The sequence below is a fragment of the Heterocephalus glaber genome, unplaced genomic scaffold, assembly GCF_053883595.1.
Source record: "Heterocephalus glaber isolate CG9 unplaced genomic scaffold, H.glaber_assembly_v1.0 deba00001504, whole genome shotgun sequence".
NCBI lineage: Eukaryota > Metazoa > Chordata > Mammalia > Rodentia > Bathyergidae > Heterocephalus > Heterocephalus glaber.
Window position 1 is genome coordinate 56,466,471 of NW_028258324.1, and position 25,712 is coordinate 56,492,182.

Consider the following 25,712-nt stretch of genomic DNA (forward strand, 5'->3'; position numbering starts at 1 on the left):
CTTTGTAAATGTCATTTGATATTTGCATGTGGCATTTACCTTCCTCCTAGTGTTAATGCACCACAGAGATCTTTGAATTTAAGTTGTTTCTTTTGTTAATTTTGATTCTGCTTGCAGCAGGTATTTTAAAAGTTAGTAGAAAAGTTAGACTTTCTTGTGCTTTATAATCCCATTGACACTCAGTAAGTTTAATAAAGAAATAAAAATGCAAGAGCTATGTGAGGAGATTTTCATCTCTATTTGACTGTTTCCTTAAACTAATACAGAAGAAAATACAACAACCTCCCAAAATTCTCACCTTCAGAGTTCAAGGAGGAGGAAGAAATAAGACAATAAGAGAGGCTTAGTGAACTGCATTACAATTTGACTTAATGTCATAATGAATACATGTCCTCATGTAATCTATGTAATCTTTTTAAAAAAAAATTACAGTTAATTTTTTAGGGCTTGTACTAGTGGCATGACTAAGCTGACTAATTTCCCTAGACTTAGAATTGAAAGCATGCATGGGACATGTAATTTTACTTGCATGTTGAATCTTTCTCAATTTTGTGTATCATCCATTTTCGCTGTTGGTACCATTTCTGTATAGTTTCTGTGATAGATATTTCTTAATTTTCATCCTTATCAGTGGTATTTCTTTACATAAATAGAAAAGATTTTTTTTATTCATTAAGTTAATTGGTACATTTTAGGTATCCAATATGATCACATTCATCATTGGGAATTTGCACCTTTACATGATATCTCTTGGTTCTTGTTTTTTCCCCACCTCCCTTCCCTCCCTTCTAGCCCTCCACCCCTCCCTATTTGCAAAAAATTGTTTCCATTTTCTCTTTCTTTACTCATATTTTTTTCTTTCCCTTCTTAAAGTTTACTCATCTGGAAAACCTTACTTCACTTTAAATATTTTTAAAATTTTGTAGATGTTCTGAGTTTGTTTGTTTGCTGTAGTTGTACAATCAATCAGGCTTTTGCAAACAGTGATCCTTTGTCCAACACTAGCATTTCTTTTCTTTGCAGAATCATCACTGGGGCTTTTAGTGAGGATGGATATACTTATAATTCTCTTCATGTGCCCATATAATTGATAATCCAATGTAATGAGATAAAATGCATTAGAATTTTATAATTTGCCTGGAATTCTTTTAGTTCATAATGATTTTTAAACTGCAATTTAAAACATACCTAAGAATATAATTAAGCAAAAATATTTTTATTTCCTTATAAAAAGTGTTGATAGTTTTCCTCACACAGAACCACCACAGAGACATGGTTGAACCCTTATTTATGCATTTTTTCACAAATCTAGGATCACATATTAGATATTATTTTATAATTAGAAATTGTATCTCATTATATCATGCATATTTTTTCCTGCCATACACCTTGAGAAATTACATGTTGCTCTAGAACATTATTTGTAATAGTCCAATGTTCACCAATACCATAATTTACTAAACTATGCCTATCACTAACTATTTAGTTATCTCTGACATAATGATTTTATCATAAATAATCTTTTCATTTTTTTATTCTAGATATATTTACTTTTATATTATGTAGAAGTTTCTGAAAGTTATTAGAAATAGCTAAATTTTAACATCCTATTCTTTTTTGGGGGGGAGTACTGGGGATCGAACTCAGGTCCTTGTGCTTGCACAGCAGGAGGTGAAATCACTGAGCTAAATCCCCAGCCCTAACATTCTATTCTTACACAATAATGTATCTTAACTTTGGTCCTCTAAAACAATAATTACTAAGTTACTAGACCTAAGCCCTGTGCAATCATTCATTTTCTCAGCATGCAACTCTTCAATTTTTACCTAACTGCTCATACCTTCCTCTATACTCTCTCTTGCTGTCATCTTTTGTCTTTGTAAAAACTTACTTCTAGGTATTTCATTACCAACAAGGCATAATTAGCTCGATGTTTTTCATTCCAAAGTTATTTGAATTTTTTCAGGAACCAAAATATTATACCAACAAAATAATAGTCTACTAGAAGAAATATAGTATCACCCAGCCAGAAGTATGAGAAAAATTCCTAAAACCAAATCATATTGTGCATTGTTTATTCTTGTTATAGATTTTGGGCTAAAAGATTATTTCACTTATTTTTAAAATATTCTTGCTATATCTCAAGTTCTTCATATGGGCAAAAGTGGCAAACTAGGGAGTGAGCAATTTCAGGCAGAGATTACCTATTGCTATAATGCTGAGATGCCCACTGTAGTGCCAAATATATAGTAGACACATGATAAATACATGCTGGTTAGTTGATTGACCAGACTAACACAGATTCAGGCTATGGTCATCAATTTCTAGATTGCTGACTTTATTTCTCTTTACTGTCAATCCCTGCAATTGCATTAAAGATAATTTTCAAAAGATGCCCTTAATCACTATTCATAGCTCCTGCAGGTATAGGTGAAAGAATGGTCCTATGAAATCAGGAAAATTTGTAGTGAATCAGAAGAAGGAAAATGAGAAGTAGTAGACAGGAAAAACTCTATCCCCATTATGCCAAAAAAAAAATGAACATGACAGAAGTCTGTTAATAATCCAGGAAGAAAAATAGTTATTTAAGTGAGTGGTCAGTACAGTTGCAATAATAAAATAAGATACATGGTAAAATAAAACCAGAAGAATGAACCATGAACTCTGTCTGGAGAGGTCAGGGAAAACTAATCCAATAATTACTGCTTGAGTAGGGTCTTGATGGATGAGTACCACTTGATTAGGTGTATGGGAAGAGATAAAATATATATTGTACAAAAAGAAAAGAATATCAATTCAATAAAATTTGAAGTGTTATGATCATGTAATGCAAAACATCAGGCATAGAATAGCAAAAAAAATTAAACTAAAATAAAAAAATGTAAAATATTGGAGAATTTTATTAGAGATTACTTTGAAGTTGCAAAATATCCTCTGTCCTTTTTAGATGATTAGTGTTCCCTCATGTAAGAAACTTAGGAAACAAATTTTTAAAATAAACATTTTTAATGTAAACCAGGCCCCAATCCAGGGTAGTAGGTTCTATAAGGAATATTTTCTTTCCTGATTTCATTGGGCCATAGGCTATAGCAACCAGGAATGCTGTACCCATTGTTCTAGAACCTGTGTCTTTGAGTCTGAGACCCAGTAAATAATTATAAATATATTATACACTGAAATCTTCATTTAACTATAATGGGAAAGCATATTGTTGTGGACCCCCTTGTCTGTTGGAAGCTAAGAACACTAACATACCAAAACTACTGAGTTAGATGCTCTTTAAGAATCATCCCTTTGGACTATCTTGTTTTCACAATGTTGTATTGATCAAGACTCCAAATATGTGTCTTTTCTACATGGTTATTTGGGGTAATCATTATGAAAATGCCTTCAGGCTACAGGAAGTAGAGTTACTTATTGACCATATCCAGATACCAAGTGATATACCCCTATCTGTATTGTTACAAAATTGCATATTTTTCTTTCTGTTCTATGTAGTTTTCCTTCTGTTATATGTGGAGATACCACATGCTAAGAATGGAAAATATTTATTACACATTGCAGTTTAGTGGCTATTGCTTGAATTTTCTGACTCTCATTGGTGTTCCCTGGAAAATACTCTTGTAATCATTCTTTTTCTTCAGAGGTATATGAAAGAGAATATATGCACATATACTAACAATTGCTATTCCTCTTGAAGCAAAATTTGATTTCATTGCAATTAGTAGAGTTTAACTACAAAACAAACCCTAACTTCTACTTCTGTGCATGGGAGTTCTTTATCTGTAAGGAAAATTAAATGTCACAGTTGCATTCTCTCCTATGGCGCCAAAGGAATTTTGTCTTCTTTAAAATAATAAAGTAGTTTTAAAAAACCACTCTTGTTCAAAATAAATATAAGAAAACTTCTACAACCTCATAAAGGGCATCATCTTAGTAGTGGAAGAATAATTCCTAAGTTCAGGAACAAGATAAGGTTGTTTGATCTCACCATTTATATTTGATTCTGTAATACAAACTCCTACACATTATTCTAGTGTGATAATGAGAAGTTGCTGACAAAAGACTTATTCAAAAAAAGAAGTCTTAAACTCATAATGAAAAGACAGACAACCCACTTCATCAAAAATGACATTTAAACTAAGAATGGTGATGCCACACCTATAATTCTAACACTCTGGAAGGGTAGGGCAGATTGCAAGTTTAAGCCCAGCCTGAGCAACTAAGCAATTTAGGGAGACCAATTAATGGTTGGAGGTATGCCTGACAGAGCAATAATACACAATGAGATCAACCCTTGCCTTTCCCTTGCCTTGCTTCCATGTTTTTTCTTCCACAAAATGTTTCCTTCCAGAAATGTAACTGTTTGTGTTGCCCATTCCAGCCCAATGTATCAAAATGTTCTGTGACTGAACTGTGAGACCCTTCAGGAACATTCTTTAACTCTGCCCCTCTGCTTCAGTGAACATGCTTGCCTACCCTGAAGGTTCTATATAAGGAGGCTCTCATTTCTGGTAAATCACTCAGACTCCAAGTATGAACTCGTTTGAGCCCACTGGTGTAATAAAGGTTTGTCTCCACCTCTTTGAGTGACCATTGGATTCTCGAGTCTTCAAATTGCAAGAGCTGCAAGCCAAAGTTGCTATACTGAGCTGTAAAGCTCAGCTGTCCCTTGGAGCTGTGATCCAGAGCTGCAGCACTGAGCTCTAAAGCTCTGCTGTGCCTTCGAAGCTATGGTACTTACCTGCAACACTGAGCTCCAACACTCAGCTGTGCCTCTGAGCTTAACACTTGGCTGTGGCACTGAGCTGCTCCATTCTGTTACAACATGCCTTAGAGCAAAAGCCCGTAGGTTCAATCTTCAGTACCAAGAAAAAGAAAAAGAAGATATATAGACGGCAAATAAGTACATGAAAAGATGTCCAGTATCACTAGTCATAAAGACATGTAAATGAAAAGTGCAGAGTAAAATGACGGTGAAGACATGGAGCAACTGGACCTCTCATACTCTGCTAGTGGAAGTGTAAATGACACAACCACTTTGAAAGATGGTTTGGAAGTTCCTTTTAAAGTTAAATTCACACCTACCATATGACTCAAACATTTTACCCACTCCCAGGTGCCTTCATCATTTCTAATCTATGCATAAAATCAAGGAAATGTGCCACATTTTTTATATGCCACATTCAAGAAAACAGAGGGAGTCCTAGATCTTGATACTTAAATCTTGACAGTAGAAGAAAATCTGCATCTTTTCTCGAATAAGGTAGGGAGACAGCATAAGTTTCCAGGTAGACTGGTGCTATTGCACCATGAGCTCCTATCTATTCTTCTTACTGATTTCTCAGTTTGTGAGGCATCAGTGGAAAATTGTGTCCAAATACAGGCTGACTAGGTCCCAGGAAGATAATGTTCAGAAGGATTTGAGGGATCTGGGATCTTAGAGTCATTGAAATTTCCCTTTAATCCTCATAAAATTACTATAAATTTTCAATCTGCCTAATATTAAAATTGATGTGTGTTGAAAAATGAGACAATGATTTAAAATGGTGTTCCAGAAATGCTTCTCAAATGAATTTAAAATGCTTTATGAATTGGTAGGAATTGAAAGACATGTGAATAACCTCACTAATATTAATCTTTATTCCTTAAGTAATAACTAAATGAACAAATAAATAAATAAATGTAGAATTTATTGAATGTTTCCTGGGTTTCAGGCTTTATGCTTAATGCTTTGTATATGATAGATTGTTTACTCCTCAAAAACACCCAGAAAAATTATTTCCTTCCTTACAGAAAAAAGAACACAAGATGCGACAATACTGAGATACAAGCTCAGGATCACATAAGAGGTGAACAGCCAAATATTAACAATTCTGACCACTGTGCTGGCAGATCATGAACTGAACTTGAGTCACAAGGTCTAGATTCAGCTCCATTCTACTTCTTACTTATAGATGGTCTACAGAAAGTAACTAACACTCTTAACATCTCACTTTCTGTATTTTGAAATGAAAATAATAACATTTTTCCATTTTATAACTGTATCCCAAATGTCAGCCAAATAGATCCTATTTTTTAAGATTGGTGTAAAATTATTCAACCCCTCCTACACCTTCAGGAAATAAAATACTCCCTTTCATCACATCCTACTTTCTGAACAATATCCATTAAACATGTTTGCGTGGACACCAGAAGTTCTAATTTTCTACTCACTGAATTCTTTCTTTTATCTCATCTCTACTAATTATTATTTTCATTCTTTTACAAACCAAAAATTTTAAAAAATCAAGTAAAGTCTTTTTCATTATTTTCCAAAACTAAGGTCAGTTGTTTGTATAGATGACTTCTCTGGTTTTATGGCAATAGAAGGAGGAAGTTACAGCACAAAAACTGCATAGAAAATGTTCTTGAAATAATATTATGTGAACCCTTTTTAAAATTCCTTCAATAATACTGCTATCTAAGATTATTTATTGATTTTTTTCTCTTTAGTCTCCAGTCTTCTGGAATATTATTTGGCTATTTCTCCTTTTTGATTAATCCCTCTTTCATTTTTCTTCTCACTGAAATCCCCAAATTTGTACTAATTTATATTAAGCAGTTTAGATAAAACTTTCATATATTTCCTTAGAGATTCTACTCCTTATTCCTCATCTTTCATACAAAAGATATTTTTCTTAAAAATGTTTGTCTCTGAAGAATGTAATTGGATATTACCCACTAACATATGCTTTTTTAAAGCCCCAATTCGTGTTTGTTTTATACACAACTTGATAATTTAGAGTTGCTCATTTTATGACCTAAACACAACCAGGAAGTTAATATAAACCATTCTTGGGAACCCAAGTCAGAATCTCTTGGAAACAGCCCAATTGCCCACCAACTGGTAACTGGATAAAGAAGATGTGTATTTTAAAAATAAAATGGAGTACTAATCAGCCATAAAGAATAAGAAACTAGAGACATTTATAGCTAAATGGATGGATATTAGGTCATATTCTTAAGTGAAATAAATATAAATAAGACACACAGGTATAAATATCAAATAGTTTCTTTGGTGTGAGAAGCTGAAAGTGTAAATGAGGATCAAAATATATAATAGATAATGTGAAATAGAAAGAAAAGTTCCAAAGGGGAAGGGGAAGTGGGAGGAGTAGGGGAAAGGAAAGAAGGAAAAGGAATAAATATGGGAAAAGGAAAAAACAGAAACAAATTCTTTGTAAAGAGGGAGTGGTTGAGGGGTTGAAGGGAGGGCAAGGGAAGGGGAAAAAAAAATAAGAATAAAGAAAAACCAACAGCCAACATCATACTAGATGGTCAAAAACTGAAAGCTTTCACAATAAAATCAGGAATAAGAAAAGGATGCCCACTACCACCACTCCTGTTCAATATAGTTCTGGAAACATTAGCCACAGCAATTAGACAAGAGAAAGAAATAAAAGGAATAAAGATAGGAAAGGAAGAAGTTATAATAACTGCCATTATTCGCTAATGATATGCTACTTTACATAGAAGACCAAAAAAACCCTGACAAAAGACTTCTAGACTTAATTTACAGATTTAGTAGAGTAGCTGGATACAAGGTTAACACTCAAAAAACAATAGCCTTCTTATACACAAATAACAGACTCACTAAGAGAGAAATTGTGGAAACAATTCCTTTTACAATAGCATCCAAAAATATGAAATATCTAGCAATCAATCTAACAAAGAAAGCAAAAGACCTCTACACTGAAAATTACAGCACTCTGAAAAAAGAAATCGAAGAAGATATAAGAAAATTGAAAGACATCCCTTGCGCCTGGGTAGGAAGAATCAATATAGTGAAAAGGGCCATACTTCCAAAACTGCTATACAGATTCAATGCAATGCCGATTGAAATTCCAACAATAAATTTCACAGAACCAGAGAAAACAATCCAAAAATTCATTTGGAACCAGAAGAGATCTAGAATAGCAAAAGCAATTCTAGGCAACAGGGACATGGCAGGGGGTATCACAATCCTCAACTTGAAACTATACTGCAAATCTACTGTGATAGGAACAGCATGGTACTGGCAAAGAAAGAGACCCTAGGATCAGTGGAATAGATTAGAAGATGCAGAAACAACTCCAGACATACTCAGCCACTCACATTTGACAAAGGAGTCAACCACCCTCATTGGAGGAAAGATAACCTATTTAATAAATGGTGTTGGAAAAACTGGAATTCAACCTGCAAAAGATTAAAACTAGACCCATACCTATCACCATGCACTAAACTAAGATCAAAGTGGATTAAAGATATAAATATTAAGACAGAAACACTAAACTTGCTGGAAGATAAGTTAGGTAGAACTCTTGAAGACATTGGCATAGGAAAAGACTATGAACAAAACCTCAGTAGCACAGGAACTAGCACAAAGAATGAACAACTGGGATCTCATCTTATTAAAAAGCTTCTGCATTGCAAAAGAAACCACCAACAGAGCTAACAGACAACCTACAATGTGGGAAAAAAATTTTAGCAGCCATATCTCAGACAAAGGACTACTATCTAGAATATATAAAGAACTGAAAAAAATCAGACCCCCCAAATTCAAAGACCCAGTTCAAAAATGGGCATCTGAAATGAACGGACATTTCTCAGACAAAGAAGTAAAAGCAGCAAATAAACATATGAAAAAATGTTCAACATCACTGGTTGTTCAAGAGATGCAGATGAAAACAACACTGAGATTCCACCTCTCAAGCTTAAAATAAATTTCCACAAAGTCAAAGTTCCTTTAGTAAACTTTGCTTTCTTCCTTGTTAAAAAGAATGAGCTGTAATAAAGTAACATAAGAATCATTAAATATTATATGCACTCAGATGTGATTACAATGTATCAATGGATTAATTTATCAGTTCCTGAATGCTTAGAAAATAGCAACCATGATAAAATAAAGTGCATATAAAAGCAAGCCAATTCTACCTACTGAATAAAATAATGAGAAAGAAAAGAAAGTCATCACTTTGTTTGTAGGAAACAAAGCCCACGAACACAAACACATTAGACTATGAGAACCTATAGTCTCTATCTTGTAACTAGCAGAGGCAGTACAAAACTTCTAATTGAAATCTTTGAAACTCACAGTTTTAATCCAATGTCTCCAGCTGTAAGTCAGCAACCACATGAAGAAAATTTTACGAACAAAAATTCTGGTTTAACGATATATGTATTTCTTCACAACATTATAATAAATTTAAGTAGATTAAGTATTATCTGTTTATTCTTTACAATATATCTTTTTTTTGGTACTGGGGATCAAACTCGGGTCCTTGCGCTTGTGCAGCAGGTGGTGAAACCACTGAGCTAAATACCTGGCCCTACAATATATCTTCAAAAAGGAAATACCATTGAATTAGGCTTAATAGATGAGTAAGCCATGGGCATTCCAAGTATAGGGAGCATACAAACTGAACTCAAGTATGCCAATTACTTGTTATTCCATCAAGAGAACAAAAAGAAGATTATTTACCATGAATAGAAAGAAGATCCTGGCATGAAAAATTGAGTGATTACTACTCTGATAAAACAATAACACAAAACTTAAATTAAAATAAGTGGTACTACTTAGGAATAGTGGTGGACTGTATAAAAATTCTGAATTTGTTTGAGAGGGTGGGTAGGGTAGCAAGTTTGAAAAAAAGGATTCAACATTGAAGCAAATTACTAATAAAAATATGTGTATTTAATTTAAATAGATTTACAGGTCAGTCCTGTAATTTGATAGTCTAACCCAATGTCCAGAAAAAATTTTTCTCTATGCATTTACTTTAGTATTTATTATTTCCATATTATCTTCTTTATCTGGTAACCACAAATACCTAGAACACCTAGGCTTAGTACACAAGAAAATAATGTCCTCAAGAAGTATAAAGTACCATCCCTACAAAGAATGGATTCACCATATCCCCCAAATGTCAGTTTATTTTCCCTCCTCCATTTTGAATTCAAAGATCTTTGCTAGACACAGATTTTAATCCAGAGCTCAAACAACTATCACTGGCCCTTGGTTCTTTGTCCACACCCTGTATTTTTAAGTAATATGCTAATATTGAATATTGAAATTTTCCAAGTAATAAGGATTTTTATGCATAACCTACTCACAAGCACACCATATTAGGAAACCAACATATTTAATTTAGACCCTATGAATGCCTCATGTCAAGCCCAAAGAAGATATGAACCAATATATTCTCAAAAGAATTCAATTTTTCAAGAATGTATTCCTTTTTCTCATCAATTCAGATGTACTTTCTCGGCTTAACCTCTGTCTCAAATTGTCAAGATGATAAGCATCTGTTTGGCGGGTAATTGTTCCTCTTTTTATGTTTGACATATTTTAAATTGTATCTATTGATTTATTCCTCCTGGTTATTGCATGTGGTGATCAGAATATTTAAAACATGACCTTCCTGTGTGTCTTCAAGAAGATGATGTAAGTCATGTTTAAAAAATGTAATTTTAAAGATCTGTACACAGTATTGCAAGGTTTATATATAAAAAGGCATAAAGTATTTAGCAAATTGATCCTTGCTCCTATAAATTTTTAAAATAGATTTAACATACAACAGATTTAAAAAAAAACAATCTTTTAAAAGCCCAAGTGAGCAAGAAATTAGAAAAAAATAGAAATATGACAACCAGCCAAGTTTTCCATAATGAGATTAGAAAAATTGTGGAGCAACTTGCTGGCTGAAGCAAAACTACGAGGCAATTCAACGTATCCTAGATGGATTCTCCCACCTATTACTCCCCACTTGGGCCCCATTTTTGGTCTTCAAGGAAGAAGAAATTCTATGCCATGCTTAAACATTGTTAAAATTGCCTGATTAGCATTTTAGAAGCTAGAGAGGTTTGGAGGTATAGCTCAGGGGCAGTGTGCTTGTCTAGCGTAAACAAAACCTGAAGTTTGAGCACCAGCACAGAAAAAACTAAACTAAACAAAGGAGTTCTAACTATTACTGGGCCTTAGTAACATTTAGGATAAAGTTTATCCAGTTTATTTGAATTTTATCTAATGCTCAGTTGGAGCAAAATAGTTCTATTTCTATTTCTGTCTTTCTGAACTATGCAGCAGTCTCCCCTTATTCTCCAGGGGATACAGTCCAAGACCCCCTAGTGTATACCTGAAACAGATGATAGTACTGAACTCTATCTGGACTCGGTCAGTCCACAGTACCTGAGATACAGCCACATCTGTAGATACAGCCAACCACAAACTGAAAATATTAGGCAGAAAATTGCATCTGTGCTGAAGATGTACAGACTTTTTCTTTGCCATTAATTCCTAAATAATTCACTATAACAATTATTTACGTATTGTTTATATTATATTAGGAGAAATAATATAAAGCTGATTTAAAGTATATGGGAGATACTGTAGGTTATATGCAAATACTATATACCATTTCATCTAAGGTATCATCCACAGATTTTGTTACCTTCAAGAAGTCCTGGAACCAAACCCCATAGATACCAAGAAATGACCATACATGGTATGTTTTCTGCTATTCATACAAACCTATGATAAATTTTAATTTATAAATTAGGTAAAGTAAGACAATTACAACAATAACTAATAATAAAATAGAAGAATCATAATTATATACTGTAATAAAATTATAGGAACACAATTTTTCTTTTTCAAAATATGGAGTTTTCTATTTACTATTTTCAGACCATAGTTGACTACAGGTAATTTAAACCCCCAAAGTGAAACCACAGTTAAGGGATACTAGAGTAAAACTAATTTTTGTTCTAGGAAATGTATCCTATTCAAGATTCTCTTCTAGAAAACAAAAGGCATGCACCTTTCTTTTGCATTTTTCTGAAACCCTATGACATTCCTCCTCCCACTGTAGTATTCCATCCCTGTGTAGTCTGACAATCTCCTTTAAGGTCCCAGCACAGCTGTACCAATAAGACCTTTAATAGAAGAAGTACATGGTCTATTCCTGAACAATCAAGTATCTTTCTTACAGATTCCTCACTTTTACTCCCAGATGCCGCAAGATTCACCCGAGGTGGACATATTATCTGTCTTCAGATGAGAGAGATAAATGATCTCCTTGGAGGATAACATGAATTTGAAGATTGAAATTGAGAAGGAAAATCAAACTCCTCAATCTTTTTTACCAGGGGCTAGAAAAAAATTGTGCCTATGCTTACCTGTTGACAGTGAGCAACTTGCTATCTGTGGCAATCAATATTGAAGCTGAGGCGAAATGTGTCTACCCTCAGAACACCTGATCCTTTTGTTATTGTCTGACAGCACCAACTCTTCAAAGATTCTTCTGATTTTGTGCTGTGGACATTCACTTTCTGTGAAGATAGTTGTCTGCATATTTTGATTTTGTGCAGGCTGGGAATCTGATTGTATTATGTCCCCATATAAGTTGCATATATGTGAAATTGGAATTATATCCCATTGAAAGGAATCCTTTGTACCAATTTCCCTATGCATCTGGCACAGATGGTACAGTTTTTTTCAGGAATAGAGAATCTAGATTCTAAGACACTTTGGATGCCTAAGTAGGTCCATGAAGGTTGGATGAGTCAACAAGAAGTGCAGAACTGGCCACACTGACTTTGGAGCAGGCTTGCGGCTGCTAACTGGGCAATAATTCAGGAGACAGCTGATGCTAAAAGCAAAAAGGAAATATGAGTCTTAGTGACTATAATCAGCTCCAAATCTCTTTTAAAACACCTCTAATTTCCCTTGTGGTCATTTCTTTTTCCAGATTAGTTTTAATCTGATTCCAAGGTGCCTGATATGAAGGGCAAAGCAGAGGGATGTTATCTGGGCCTCCATCACACACAGGTGCTCCTAGCCAAAAACTCCAGAACAAAACAATGTTGGAAGCAGCTAAGAATAAATTCAAGACGAGAAGCTGGAGTTTAAAGAGCTACTGGAGTAAGGAGAAAATCAGAAATCAGTAAGTGTAATCCAAGTTGGTAAAAGAGAGAACATGGGAGAAGAATGAGAAGGGGAAGGAAACAGAAGGGCAAAAGGCATGAAATTCATCACTTCAATAGAGCTGGGTTCTCAGCCCAAGCTAAGCTATGTTCTCATAAATTGGCCCTAGGGTGTGACTAGCTTATAGAAACAGCATTTATTTCTCTCCCATGCTATGTGTCTATTCCAGGTCTACTGCCTCTTGGAGCTCATTGCCTCCACTCCAGGATCCAGGTTGACAGCTGGAGAGGCCATTAAGGGGGTTTCAGAAGGAAAAGAGAAAGTGAAGAACATAAGGCAGAAGCTCAAAAGGGACACCCATCACTTCTGCACACATTCCATTTGTCAAAGCAAGTCACATGGCCAAACCTGAACAATGCAGCAGGAACATATATTTTGAAGAATGCATAATTCTCTAACAGTCTGTAATAAATAAAAATAATAATTCACAACGGGAAAAAACAGAAGCAATTTCCCCCTTTTTAGCTGTATTGCACAGGGTATTTTGTACTATGTCCTTCAGTTTGAGGTTTTCTGTTTTTCTCATAAGACTGTGGTTATGGGTTTTTTGGAAGGAGGATCAAGGAGCAAAATACTCTTCTAATCACATGGCATCAAGGATACAGGACTCATCACTAATGCTATTAACTGTGGGCTAGGGTTTATACAATTTCTCCCCTGTGCAGTTAGTTGGCTTTTGGTTTTATTTTGTTTTGCTTTGCTTTGTTATATTCTTTGGAAAGAAGTTGTTCTGCACAATCTATACTTAAAGAATGCAGATTCCTCTATTTTCCTGGGGGCATTTCTCCCATGTTATAGTTGAAGCACCTGAAGTTTAGGAAATTTAAGACCCACCAACGTAGTGACTGAGTAGGATCAAGATTGAAACCCAAGTTTTTCTGACTTACTAAAAGTATGTTTTTTTTCAATTCTCCACAAAAGAAGCATAAGGATAGGAAAAAGTTTAGAAAAATAGAAAGATGTCTCTTAGTTGTTCCAGTGATGCATGGTGGGACTTGTGATTTGAGACACTCAAATGATGAATCCTTGATTTGCTGTTCACAAATGTTGGGACTAGAGTTATAATGCTTCTTTATATTTACAATAACATCCAGTTATTGCCCTGACATGGACTAATTATTAATCTGTCTTTTTGTAAGTACAGTACTACTGTATGTCCTGACTCCATTCTAGTCAGTAAGCTATCATTTAAAAGGAAAACCAAGTCTGTGGAGGCACTGGGAAGTGTGAAAGGTGATGGTGCTTTTATCTGCACTTATTGTGGACTAGAATTAGCTTCTCAGACTGTTTTCATGAAATCATAACCCCATATCTGCCTTGCAAAGAAAAAGGCATGTTCCTTCCACAGAAATTGTGGACAAATAGGAAAACTGTCACCCAGGCTGAGAAGCAGAGCAACTGAATAAGTCTATGTCTGGTGTGTGACAATTCTGGAGCACATGTGGGTGTTTAAAACTATGTTCCAGGACCTGTATCAGTTATTTTTGGAACTATCATTGACAATGCAGTTCAAAGACAACAATGACCACATAACAACATTGATTTGTGTTTTCTGAATTAGGACCTGATCTTTCTTACAACAACAACAACAACAACAACAACAACAACAACAACAAAATCCCCCCCCCAAATTACAGAGAATGTATAAAGGAAAAACAGAATTTGAGGACATTATATTTCCTATTAAGAAAAATTCAACTCATTTCTATAAACAGAATAGAGGGTACATGGTTTCTGAGTCATATATTTAATTATAATCATATGATGGCCTTGAACATTAGTTTAAATGTTCTAATGTACAGTGATTTTTAAGTAGACTAGACTCTTAGCTGGCAATCAGAAAGTTGAGTTATTCACCATTATTTCTTAAACTTTGGAGACATTTATATGTTTAGAAATAATTTTTTCCTTCAATTGCTGAGATTACCTGGACTTAGTAAAATTACTGTGTATACCATACACAAAGATTGAGCTTTCAAGGCAGGGATTATTTTGTTTACCACTGTGTCCCAGCACTCAGTACATCCTGGAACACTGCATATACTTAATAAATATTTGGTAAATGAGACATCCTGGAATACCACATACACTAAATAAATGTTTGCTAAGTGAATATTAAATGAATGTTTTCAAGAAAGAGCATTGTGCAAATTTAAGATACTCATGAATATATATCTAAATCTAAAGTAAAGGGATGTGTCTAAACTTTATGTCCATAAATTTCCTTCAGCTCAGAATAGAGCTTTTTAAAATTTTTTGAGATTGAGTATAATAATATCTATATTGCATAACTTAAATGATAACTCATTTTCTTCCAAATATCCTGCTGAAAGGCTAAAGTTCCAAAGATGAAACTGATGACAGGCTTCTAGGCTTAATCTGCAGAAGCTGGCTATAATTTGCTGACCACTAAGCTGTTATATCAACAGAAACTAATTTTTCTTTCAATAAATTAACAAGATTATATTTTCTTTATATTAAATGAAAACATTGAAAATGATTGCTTAATGCTGATAAAAGTATGCCAAGATAGCTACTCTACTCTACTGCTGGTATGAGAGTGTTTGACACAACTTTTCTGGAAAATAATTTGAGAATATATACATACAAAGAAACTTTAAGGTTTATAGCTGTTGTTTCTAACCTAGGAGTTCTGCTTCTAAATATTTATCTAAAATAAATAATCACGGCTGGGGGTGCAGCTTAGTGATAGAGTTCTTTCCTAAAATGTGTAAAGCACTGTGTTCAGTTCCCATGACTGTAAGTAATAATAAGAATAATCCTGAGAGATTTTTTCACATATTAATGTTTCAAGATATCAAGAGATTTTTCTACAATACTGAAACATTTGAAACAACTTCAATGGTTAATAATATAGGACTGCTTAAATAAATTAAGAAATATTCACTCTAGAGGGTAAAATCTTTCTCTTTAAGATGAAGTATTTATATGTAGAGGCAGGGTGGTGAATCCTAGTTTTTCTACTTTTAAGTTCAGTGACCTTGAGCAGGTGTCTTATTTAACTGTGTTCTAATTTTTAGGTGATATTTATTTTTTAATTCACTGTCAAAATTTTTTTTTGGTAAATTCTTTTATTGGTACATTATAGGTATACAATACAATTACATTACTCATTGGGAATTGTACCTTTACATAATGCATCTTGGTTCTTATTTTTTCCCCATTCCTAGCCCTCCCTTTACCCCCTCCACCCTTCCCTATTTACAAAGACTTTATTTCCATTTTTTCCATTTCTCATCATTTTTCTTTTCCCTTCGTTCCTTTCCCCTACCGCTCCTACTACACCTACCCCTTTGACATTTTCTTCCTATTTTCCATTATTGATTATTCATTCTAATCATTGGTACATTTTAGGTATACAATATAATGACATTCATCATTGGAAATTTGCACCTTTACGTAATCTCTCTTGGTTCTTACTTTTCACCCTTGCCCAGCCCTCCCTTCAACCTCACCATTCTTCCCTATTTACAAAGATTTTCTTCCTATTTTTCCATTTTCTCATATTAATCCCATTCCCTTCTATCCTTTCCTCTAGCCCTCCCACTTCCTTCCCCTTTGCCCCTTTTCTTGCTATTTCACATTATCTATTATACATTTTAGTCCTTATTTACACTTTCAGTTTCTCACACTAGAGAAACTATCCAGTATTTATACATGTGTGTCCTATTTGTTTCACTTAAGAGTATCACCTCAATGTGCATCCACTTAGCTATAAATGTCTCTAATTTCTCATTTTTTATGGCTGAGTAGTACTCCATTTTATAAAAAAAAAACACATTTCTTTATCCAGTCTCCAGTTGATGGGCATTTGGGCTGTTTCCAAGTTTTAGCTATCACAAACTGTGCTGCTATGAACATGGATGCACATATATCACTGTGGTATGATTCTTTTAATTCTTTGGGGAAGTTCCCCAGCAGTGGAATAGCGGGGTCAAATGGGACTTCCAGTCCTAGTTCTTTGAGGTATCTCCATACTGATTTCCACAGTGGTTGCACCAGTCTACACTCCCACCAGCAGTGGAGCAGTGTTCCTCTTTCCCCACAGTCCTGCCAGCATTTGTTATTGGTTGATTTCAGGGTAGCAGCCATTCTTTCTGGAGTGAGGTGGAATCTCAGCATTGTTTTCATTTGCATCTCTCGAATGACCAGTGATGTTGAACATTTTTTCATATGTTTATTTCTCATTTCTACTTCTTTGTCTGAGAAATGTCTGTTCATTTCAGATGCCCATTTTCAGATTGGGTCTTTCAATTTGGGAGGTCTGATCTTTCTAAGTTCTTTATAGATTCGAGATAGTAGACCTTTGTCTGAGGAAGAGCAGGTGAAGATTTTTTCCCACATTGTGGGTTGTCTCTTCACACTGCTGGTGGATTCTCTTGCTGTGCAGAAGCCTTTTAATAAGAAGAGATCCCACTTGTTGATTGTTTGTGCTAGTTCACGGGCAACTGAGGTTTTGTTCATAAAATCTTTTCCTACACCATTGTCTTCAAGAGTTTTACCTAACCTCTGTTCCAACTGGTTCAGAGTTTCTATTTTAATATTTAGATCTTTAATCCATTTTGATTTTAGTTTAGTGCATGGCAAGAGGTATAGGTCTAGTTTTAATCTTTGACAAGCTGAAACCCAATTTTTCCAGCACCATTTATTAAAGAGGCTATTATTCCTCCAGTGAGAGTGTTTGGCTCCTTTATCGAAGATCAGATGGCTGAGGGTGTCTGACGTTGTTTCTGCATCTTCTAATCTGTTCCACTGGTCCTCAGGTCTGTTTCTTTGCCAGTACCATGCTGTTTTTAATCACAGTAGCTTTGTAGTATAGTTGCAGGCTCGGGATTGTGATACTCCCTGCCATGTCTTTGTTACCTAGAATTGCTTTTGCTATTCTGGGTCTCTTCTTGTTCTAAATGAATTTTTGGATTGTTTTCTCAAGATCTATGAAGTATGCTGCTAGGATCTCAATTGGAATTGCATTGAATCTATATAGCAGTTTTTGGAAGTATGGCCATTTTCACTATATTAATCCTTTCTGCCCAGGAGCAGCAGATGTCTGTCCATTTTCTGATATCATCTTCAATTTCTCTTTTCAGAGTGCTATAGTTTTCAGGGAAGAGGTCTTTTATTTCTTTTGTTAGGTTGATTCCTAGGTATTTCAGTTTTTTGGATGCTATTGTGAAAGGAATTATTTGCCCTATTTCTCTCTCAGTGAGTCTGTCTTTCGTGTAGAGGAAAGCTATTGATTTTTGTGTGTTGACCTTGCAACCAGCTACTTGACTGAATTTGGTTATGAAGTCTAGAAGACTTTTGGTGGAGTTCTTAGGGGTCTTCTATATACAGTATCATGTCATCTGCAAATAGTGACAATTTGACTTCTTCATTTCCTATCTTTATTCCTTTTATTTCTTTCTCTTGTCTAATTGCCATGGCTAATGTTTCCAGAACTATATTGAACAAGAGTGGTGATTGTGGACATCCTTGTCTTGTTCCTGATTTTAGTGTGAAGGATTTCAATTTTTGACCATTTAGTATGATATTGGCTGTTGGTTTTTCACAGATGGTTTCTATCAATTTGAGGTAGAGACCATCTATTCCAATTTTTTGTAGAGTTTTTATCATAAATGCACGTTGGATTTTGTCAAATGCTTTTTCTGTATCTATGGAGATAATCATATGGTTTTTGTCCTTGGCCCTATTGATATACGGTATTGCATTGATTGATTTGCGTATTTTGAACCATCCCTGCATCCCTGGGATGAATCCCACTTGATCAGGGTATATGATCTTCTTGATGATCTTCTGCATTCTGTTTGCCAGTATCTTATTAATGATATTTGCATCTATGTTTATTAGTGAGATAGGCCTATAGTTCTCCTTTTTGGTTGGGTCTTTCTCTGCTTTGGGGATCAAGGTGATGCTTGCTTCCAGGAATGAATTTGGGACTATTGCTTCCCTTTGTATTTCATTGAAGAGTTTAAACAGTAGTGGCAGCAGTTCCTCTCTAAATGTCTTGTAGAATTCAGCAGTGAAGCCATCAGGGCCTGAGCTTTTCTTAGTTGATAAGTTTTTAATTGTTTTCAATTTCATTGGTTGATATTGGGTTGTTTAGAATTTTTAGGACTTTTTTGTTCAACTTTGGTAATTCATATGTATCTAGGAATCTGTCCATTTCTTCTGTGTTGTCCATCTTATTTTTATGTAGGTTCTGGAAGTAGGTATTGATGATCCTCTGTATTTCTGCTGGGGCTGTTGTAATTTCACCCTTTCAATTCCTAATTGGATGGTTTTGGGCCTTTTCTTTCCTTTTTATGATAAGGTTGGCTAAGAGTTTGTCAATTTTGTTGATTCTTTTGAAGAACCAACTCTTGGCTTCATTGGTTTTTTTGTATCATTCTCTTAGTCTCCATTGCATTGATTTCTCCTCTGATCTTTATAATTTCTTCCCTTGTATGAGCTTTGGGGTTGTCCTGCTCTTCTTTTTCTAGAAGCTTGAGGTTTAGCATCAGGTTGTTTAATTGCGCTTGTTCTGTTTTCCTAATATGCATATTCACTGCTATGAATTTCCCTCATAAGACTGCTTTCATTGTGTCCCATAGATTCCGATATGTTGTATTGTCATTGTCATTTAATTGAAGGAACTGTCTGATTTCTTCTTTAATTTCCTCTGTGACCCATTGTTATTCAGAAGTGTGTTGTTCAATTTCCACATGTTTATGAAATTTTTTGAGTTTCTTTTGCTATGGATCTCCAATTTCATCACACTATGGTCTGATAATATACAGGGGATAACTTCAATTCCTTTGCACTTCCTTAAACATGTTCTATGTGTGAGTATGTGGTCTATTTTGGAGAACGACCCATGTGCAGCTGAGAAGAATGTGTATTCTGATTTTGTGGGGTGGAAGACTCTGTAAACATCTGTTAAGTTCATTTGTTCAAGAGTTCGATTGAGTTCTAGTATTTCATTACTTATTTTTTATCTAGTTGATCTATCTATTTGTGACAGTGGGTTGAGGTCCCCCACTACAATTGTATTAGTGCATATACGACTTTTCATGTCCATTAGTATTTGTTTTATATAGTTGGGTGCACTAGTGTTTGGTGCGTAGATATTTATGATTGTCATCTCTTCCTCTTGGATTGTTCCCTTTACAAGGATGTAGTGTCCTTCTTCGTCTCTCTTAAACAGTGTTGATTTGAAATCCACTTGATCTGCAAAGAGGATAGCTACTCCTGCTTTTTTTCAGGTTCCTGTCACATGGAGTATTGTTTTCCACCCTTTAACTTTCAGTCTATGAGTTTCCTTTTGAATGAAGTGTGTTTCTTGTATGCAGCATATTGTTGGATTTTGCTTCTTGGCCCATTCTGGCAGTCTATTTCTTTAGATTGGTGAATTGAGACCATTAATATTGATGGTTATAACTGAAACGTAGTGACTTGTCATTGCCATGACTTTTTCTTTTTGTTGGGTTCTCCCCCTTTACATTTAATTTCTTGTCATGCCAGATGGATTCATCCTGGTTTGCTTCCTGGGGTTGTGATCCTCAATGTCTGTTCCTAGGATATTGTGTAAAAGTTTTTGGAGTGCTGTTTTGGTATTCATGAAGTTCCTAAGGTGCTCTTTGTCATGAAAGTATCTTATTTCTCCATCCATTTTGAAAGATAGTTTTGCAGGGTACATCAATCTGGGTTGGAGGCTGTTTTCTTTTAGGGCTTGGAATATGTCACTCCAAGCACTTCTTGCCTTGATGGTTTGTGTTGAGAAGTCTGCTGTGATTCTGATGACCTTTCCTTTGTATGTGATTTGTTTCTTTTATCTAACTGCTTGGAGAACTTTGTTCTTCTGTTGTGTTTCTGGAATCTTAACAATTATATGCCTATGTGTGGATTTTTTTTGATCAAGGCTATTTGGAGTCCTATATGCCTCACTTATCTGTATGTCAAGCTCTTTTCCCCTGCTTGGGAAATTTTCTGCCATTACTTCTATGAAGAGTTTTTTTATGTCATCTGCACTCTCTCCTGTTTCTTCATTGACTCCAATCAGTCTTATGTTATTCTTCTTTGCATCGTCTAGCAGCTTCTGGATTGATTTCTCATGTTCCATTATAATTTTGAAGCAATTTTTCTTTTCCTGGTCATTAATTGCAATCTCATCTTCTATATGTGAAATTCTGTCCTCACATTGGCTCATTCTGCTGTGTAGACTTTCAATGGAGTTTTTCATGTCCTGGAAATCTATTTGCATCTGTTTTATGGATTCCATTTGTTTCCTATGTTGGGATTCTATCATGTTCCTCAGCTCCTCTCTAGATTTATTAATCATGTCTTGCATTAGGAGCACAATTTCTCCTGTTATCTGAGAAATTATTTCTGATTTCATTTTTTCTAGATCCCCTTTTGTTGCCAGTTCAGTGTGTCCAGATGGTTGAGTGTCAGAGTGTTCCATCTCATTTTCCTTTGGGGTTGCTCTAGGTGATCTGGAAGTCTGGTTTTGAGACTTATTTACATGTTTTCTCATTTAGACTGGGGGGCAGGGGAGTGCTGTTGGCTCCCTTGCAGATCACCTCCTCTGATCTGGGAGAGGTGGGACAGGGGCTGGGAGTGGCGGTAGGTATGGTGACCCAGAAGCCCCTTCCTCTGGACCAGGAGCAGTGAGAGGGTGGCTCAGAAGCCCCTACCTCTGGGCCAGGAGTAACGGGACAGAAGGCCTCACTGTCAAATTTTTTAAATCAAATTTACATGTGGTCTAATTCAGAGATTCAAATTGTTGTACAAGTCTTATTACTAAACAATATCAGAATTCTTCTTTCCAATTGCTGTTTTGTAAAGGCAGCTACTTTCATCTCTTATTTTTGGAGGCTGCACATCTATATATTTTTTAAAAATTCTTTTATTGGTACATTTTAGGTATCCAATATGTTTACATTTATCATTGGATGCTTGTTCCTGTACATGATGTATCTTGTTTCTTATTTTTTTCCCCATTACCTGTGAGCCCTTCACCCTCTCCACCCTTCCCTATTTACATAGATTTCATTTCCATTTTTTTAAATTTTCTCATAATTTTTCCTTTCCCTTCTTCCTTTCCCCTATATTTCCCTCCATACTTTCACCACTCTAAAAACAGAGAAGCAAACAAGCTTGATTGTTTTCAGTTTTAGGCATTATTTATTGACTTTCTGCTATTGAAAGTAAAATTTGGTTTTCTTCATCCCTCTATCACCACCATGCACAGCCACACCCTTATTGATTCTCTCTTCTCTCCAACAGAATTGTAGCACAATTTTGGTTGCAACATTGTCCTGTCTGTTATTGCCACATATAAACGTGAGATACTGTTTAGTCCTGTTGGGTATCTTATTACTTTTCCTTTTTGGAATAAATCTTGGTTTTCTTTGTTTTTATATTGCTTTTTCCTTTTCATGTATTATTATTATGCATTCTTCACTTCTCTGTACAAGTCTTATTCACAAGCCCTTCCCCAGTTGTGCAAACCTTCTTTCAATGAAGTAATTCATAAACCTTCTTTCAATGCACTAATACATAAAACATCAGTTCTATGTGGGTAAGAGAACCTTCCAGGAGGCTTTAAAAAATTCTTTTTATTTTACTGTAATAGAAGTACATAATAATAAAGAATATATAAAGTACTTCTACGAAAAATAATATTTCATAACAAAATAGAGAATAACAATGGTAAATACACTGTGTATCATGATCTTAAAAGAATATATTTTCAATTGCTAAGCTATCTCTCAACTCATTTCCTAAGAAAACTATACCTTTTTCTTTTTGCATAAAACATTTTAATTATTAACAAAGTATCTGGTACTTGGTATTATTTTGAACAGTTTCTTCCTATTTCACAGTATCGATTATATAGTTTGGTCCTAATTTCCACATTCAGTTTCTCACACCAGAGAGACAATGCAATAGTTACACATGTGTGTTCAATTTATTTCACTTAAGAGTATGGTCTCAAGGGCATCCATTTACTTAGAAATGTCTCAAGTTTATCCTTTTTTATGGCTGAGTATTACTCCATTGTATAAAAAATACATCTTTTTTATTCATTCATTAGTTGATGGGCATTTAGTTTGTTTCCAAGATTTAGCTATTAGAAACTGTGCTGCTATAAACATGGGTGTGCATATATCACTGTGGTATGATGCTTTTAATTCTTTTGGATGAAGATACTCAGAAGAGGAGTAGCTGGGTCAAATAGGAACTCTAGTATTAGTTTTTTGAGAAATCTCCACACTGATTTCCACACTGGTTGCATCAGCCTGCACTCCTATCAACAATGGATGGAGAAGGGTTCCTTTTTCCCCACAGCCCCACCAGCATTTGTTGTTGATTTATTTCTTGATACTAGCCATTCTTTCTGGAGTGAGATGAAATCTCAGCATTATTTTAATTTGCATCTCTCAAATGACCAGTAATGTTGAACATTTTTTATATATTTATTTGCCATTTCCATTTCTTCATCTGAGAAGTGTGTATTTACCTCAGATGCCCATTTTTGGATTGGATCTTTAAATTTGAGGAGTCTGATTTTTTTCAATTCTTTCTATGTTCTAGATATTAGTCCTTTGTCTGAGGAACCACTGGGTAAAGTTTTTCCCACTCTGTGGTTGTCTTTTCATTCTGTTGGTTATTTCTTTTGCTCTGCAAAAGCTTTTTAATAAGATGAGATCTCAGGTATTAATTCTTTGTAGTATTTCTTGGGTGTTGAGGGGTTTTATTTATGAAGTCTTTGTCTATACCTATGTCCTCAAGAGTTCTATCTATTCTCTCTTCCAGCAAATTTAGTGTTTCTGTTTTAGTATTTAGATCTTTGATCCATTTTGATTTTAATTTAGTGCATGATGAGAGACATGGATCTAGTTTTAGTCTTTGGCATGTAGAAAGCCAGTTTTTCCATTTATTAAAGAGGCTATCTTCTTTGCAATGAATGTATTTGGCTCCTTTGTCAAAGATAAGGTTGCTGAGTGTGTTTTGGGTTGTGTCTGCATCTTCTAATTTGTTCCATTGATCCTCAGGTCTGGTTTTTTTTTTTTTTTTTTGCCAGTACCATGATGTTTTTATCACTGTAACTCTGTAGTATAATTTCAAGTCAGGGATTGTAATGCCCCTTGCCTTGCCTTTGTTGTCCAGAATTCTTTTTGCTATTCTAGGTCTCTTTTGATCCCAAATGAATTTTAGGAATGTTTTCTATAGTTCTCTGAGGTATGGTAATGGTATTTTTATTGGGAGTGCATTAAATCTGTATAAAATTTTGGGAGTATGGGCATTTTCACTATGTTGGTTCTTTCTACCCAAGAACAAGGGATATTTTTCCATTTTCTCATATCCTTTTCAATCTCTTTTTTCAAAGTACAGTAATGTTCAATGTAAAGATCTTTTACTTTCTTTGATATATTGATTGCTAAATATCACATTTTTTTCAATGCTATTGTGAAAGGTGTTGTTTCCCTAATTTCTCTCTCAGTGAGATTGTTATTTGTGTACAGGAATGTTATTGATTTTTGAGTGGTGACTTTGCATTCAACTATGCTCCTGAATTTGGTTATTAAATCTAGAAATCTTTTGATGGAATTTCTGGGGTCTTCTCTGTAAACTATGATGTCATCTGAAAATAATGATAATTTAAATTTTTCCTTTCCTGTCTTTATCCCTTTTATTTCTTTCTCCTGTCTAATTGCTCTGGCTAATGTTTCTAGAACTGCATTGAATAGGAATAGTGATAGTGGACTTCTTTGTCTTGTTCCTGATTTTAGAGAGCTTTCAGTTTTTGACCATTTAGTATGATGTTGGCTGTTGGTTTGTCATAAATGGCTTTTATCATATTTAGATAAAGACTATTTCAGTTATCATTGGCTTTTATCATGAACAGGTGTTGGGCCTTGGCAAACGGTTTTTCTGCTACTATTGAGATGATCATATAGTTTTTATCTTTGGCTCTGTTGATATGGTATATTATATTTATTTTTTCAGATATTTTGAACCATCCCTGCATCCCTGGGATGAATCCTACTTGGTCATGGTGCATAATCTTCTTGATGATTTGCTGCATTTTGTTTTCCAGTATATTATGGAGGATTTTTGCATCTACATTCATTAAGGAGATTGGCCTGTAGTTCTGTTTTTTGTTTGGTTCCTTCTCTGGTTTTGGTATCAGGGTAATACTTGCTTCCAGGAATGATTTTGAGAATATTGTTTCCCTTTCAATTTCATTAAAGAGTTTGAAAAGTAGTGACATTAGATCTTCTCAAAATTTCTTATAGAATTCAGCAGTGGCTCCATCAGGACCCAGGCTTTCCTTTGTTGGTAAGTTTGTAATTATATTTTCCATTTCATTGACTGATATTGGGTTATTTAGAATCTTTATATCTTCTTGATTCAGCTTTGGTAATTCATATGTGTCTAGGAATCTGTCTATTTCTTCTGTATTTTCCATTTTATTAGAATACAGGTTGTCGAAATATGTATTGATGATCTTCGGATTTCCACAGGATCTGTTGTGATTTCACCCTTTTCATTCCTAATTGCATGAATTTAAGTCTTTCTTTCCTTTTCTTTTATAAGATTGGCTAATGGTTTATCAATTTTATTTAATATTTCAAAGAACTAACTCTTCAATTCATTGATTCTTTGTATTGTTTTCTTAGTTTCAGTTGCATTAATTTGT

General features: G+C 34.7%; 1 long non-coding RNA gene across 1 annotated transcript in view; it reads right to left on the reverse strand.

The window, feature by feature from the left end:
• The window catches only part of LOC147825361 (uncharacterized), a 360,721-nt gene that overhangs the window by 4,322 nt on the left and 330,687 nt on the right, over positions 1–25,712 (reverse strand). The window contains exon 3 of the long non-coding RNA XR_015440987.1: positions 4,745–4,859. This is a non-coding gene — a long non-coding RNA (uncharacterized LOC147825361). The remainder of the gene's footprint in view (positions 1–4,744; positions 4,860–25,712) is intronic.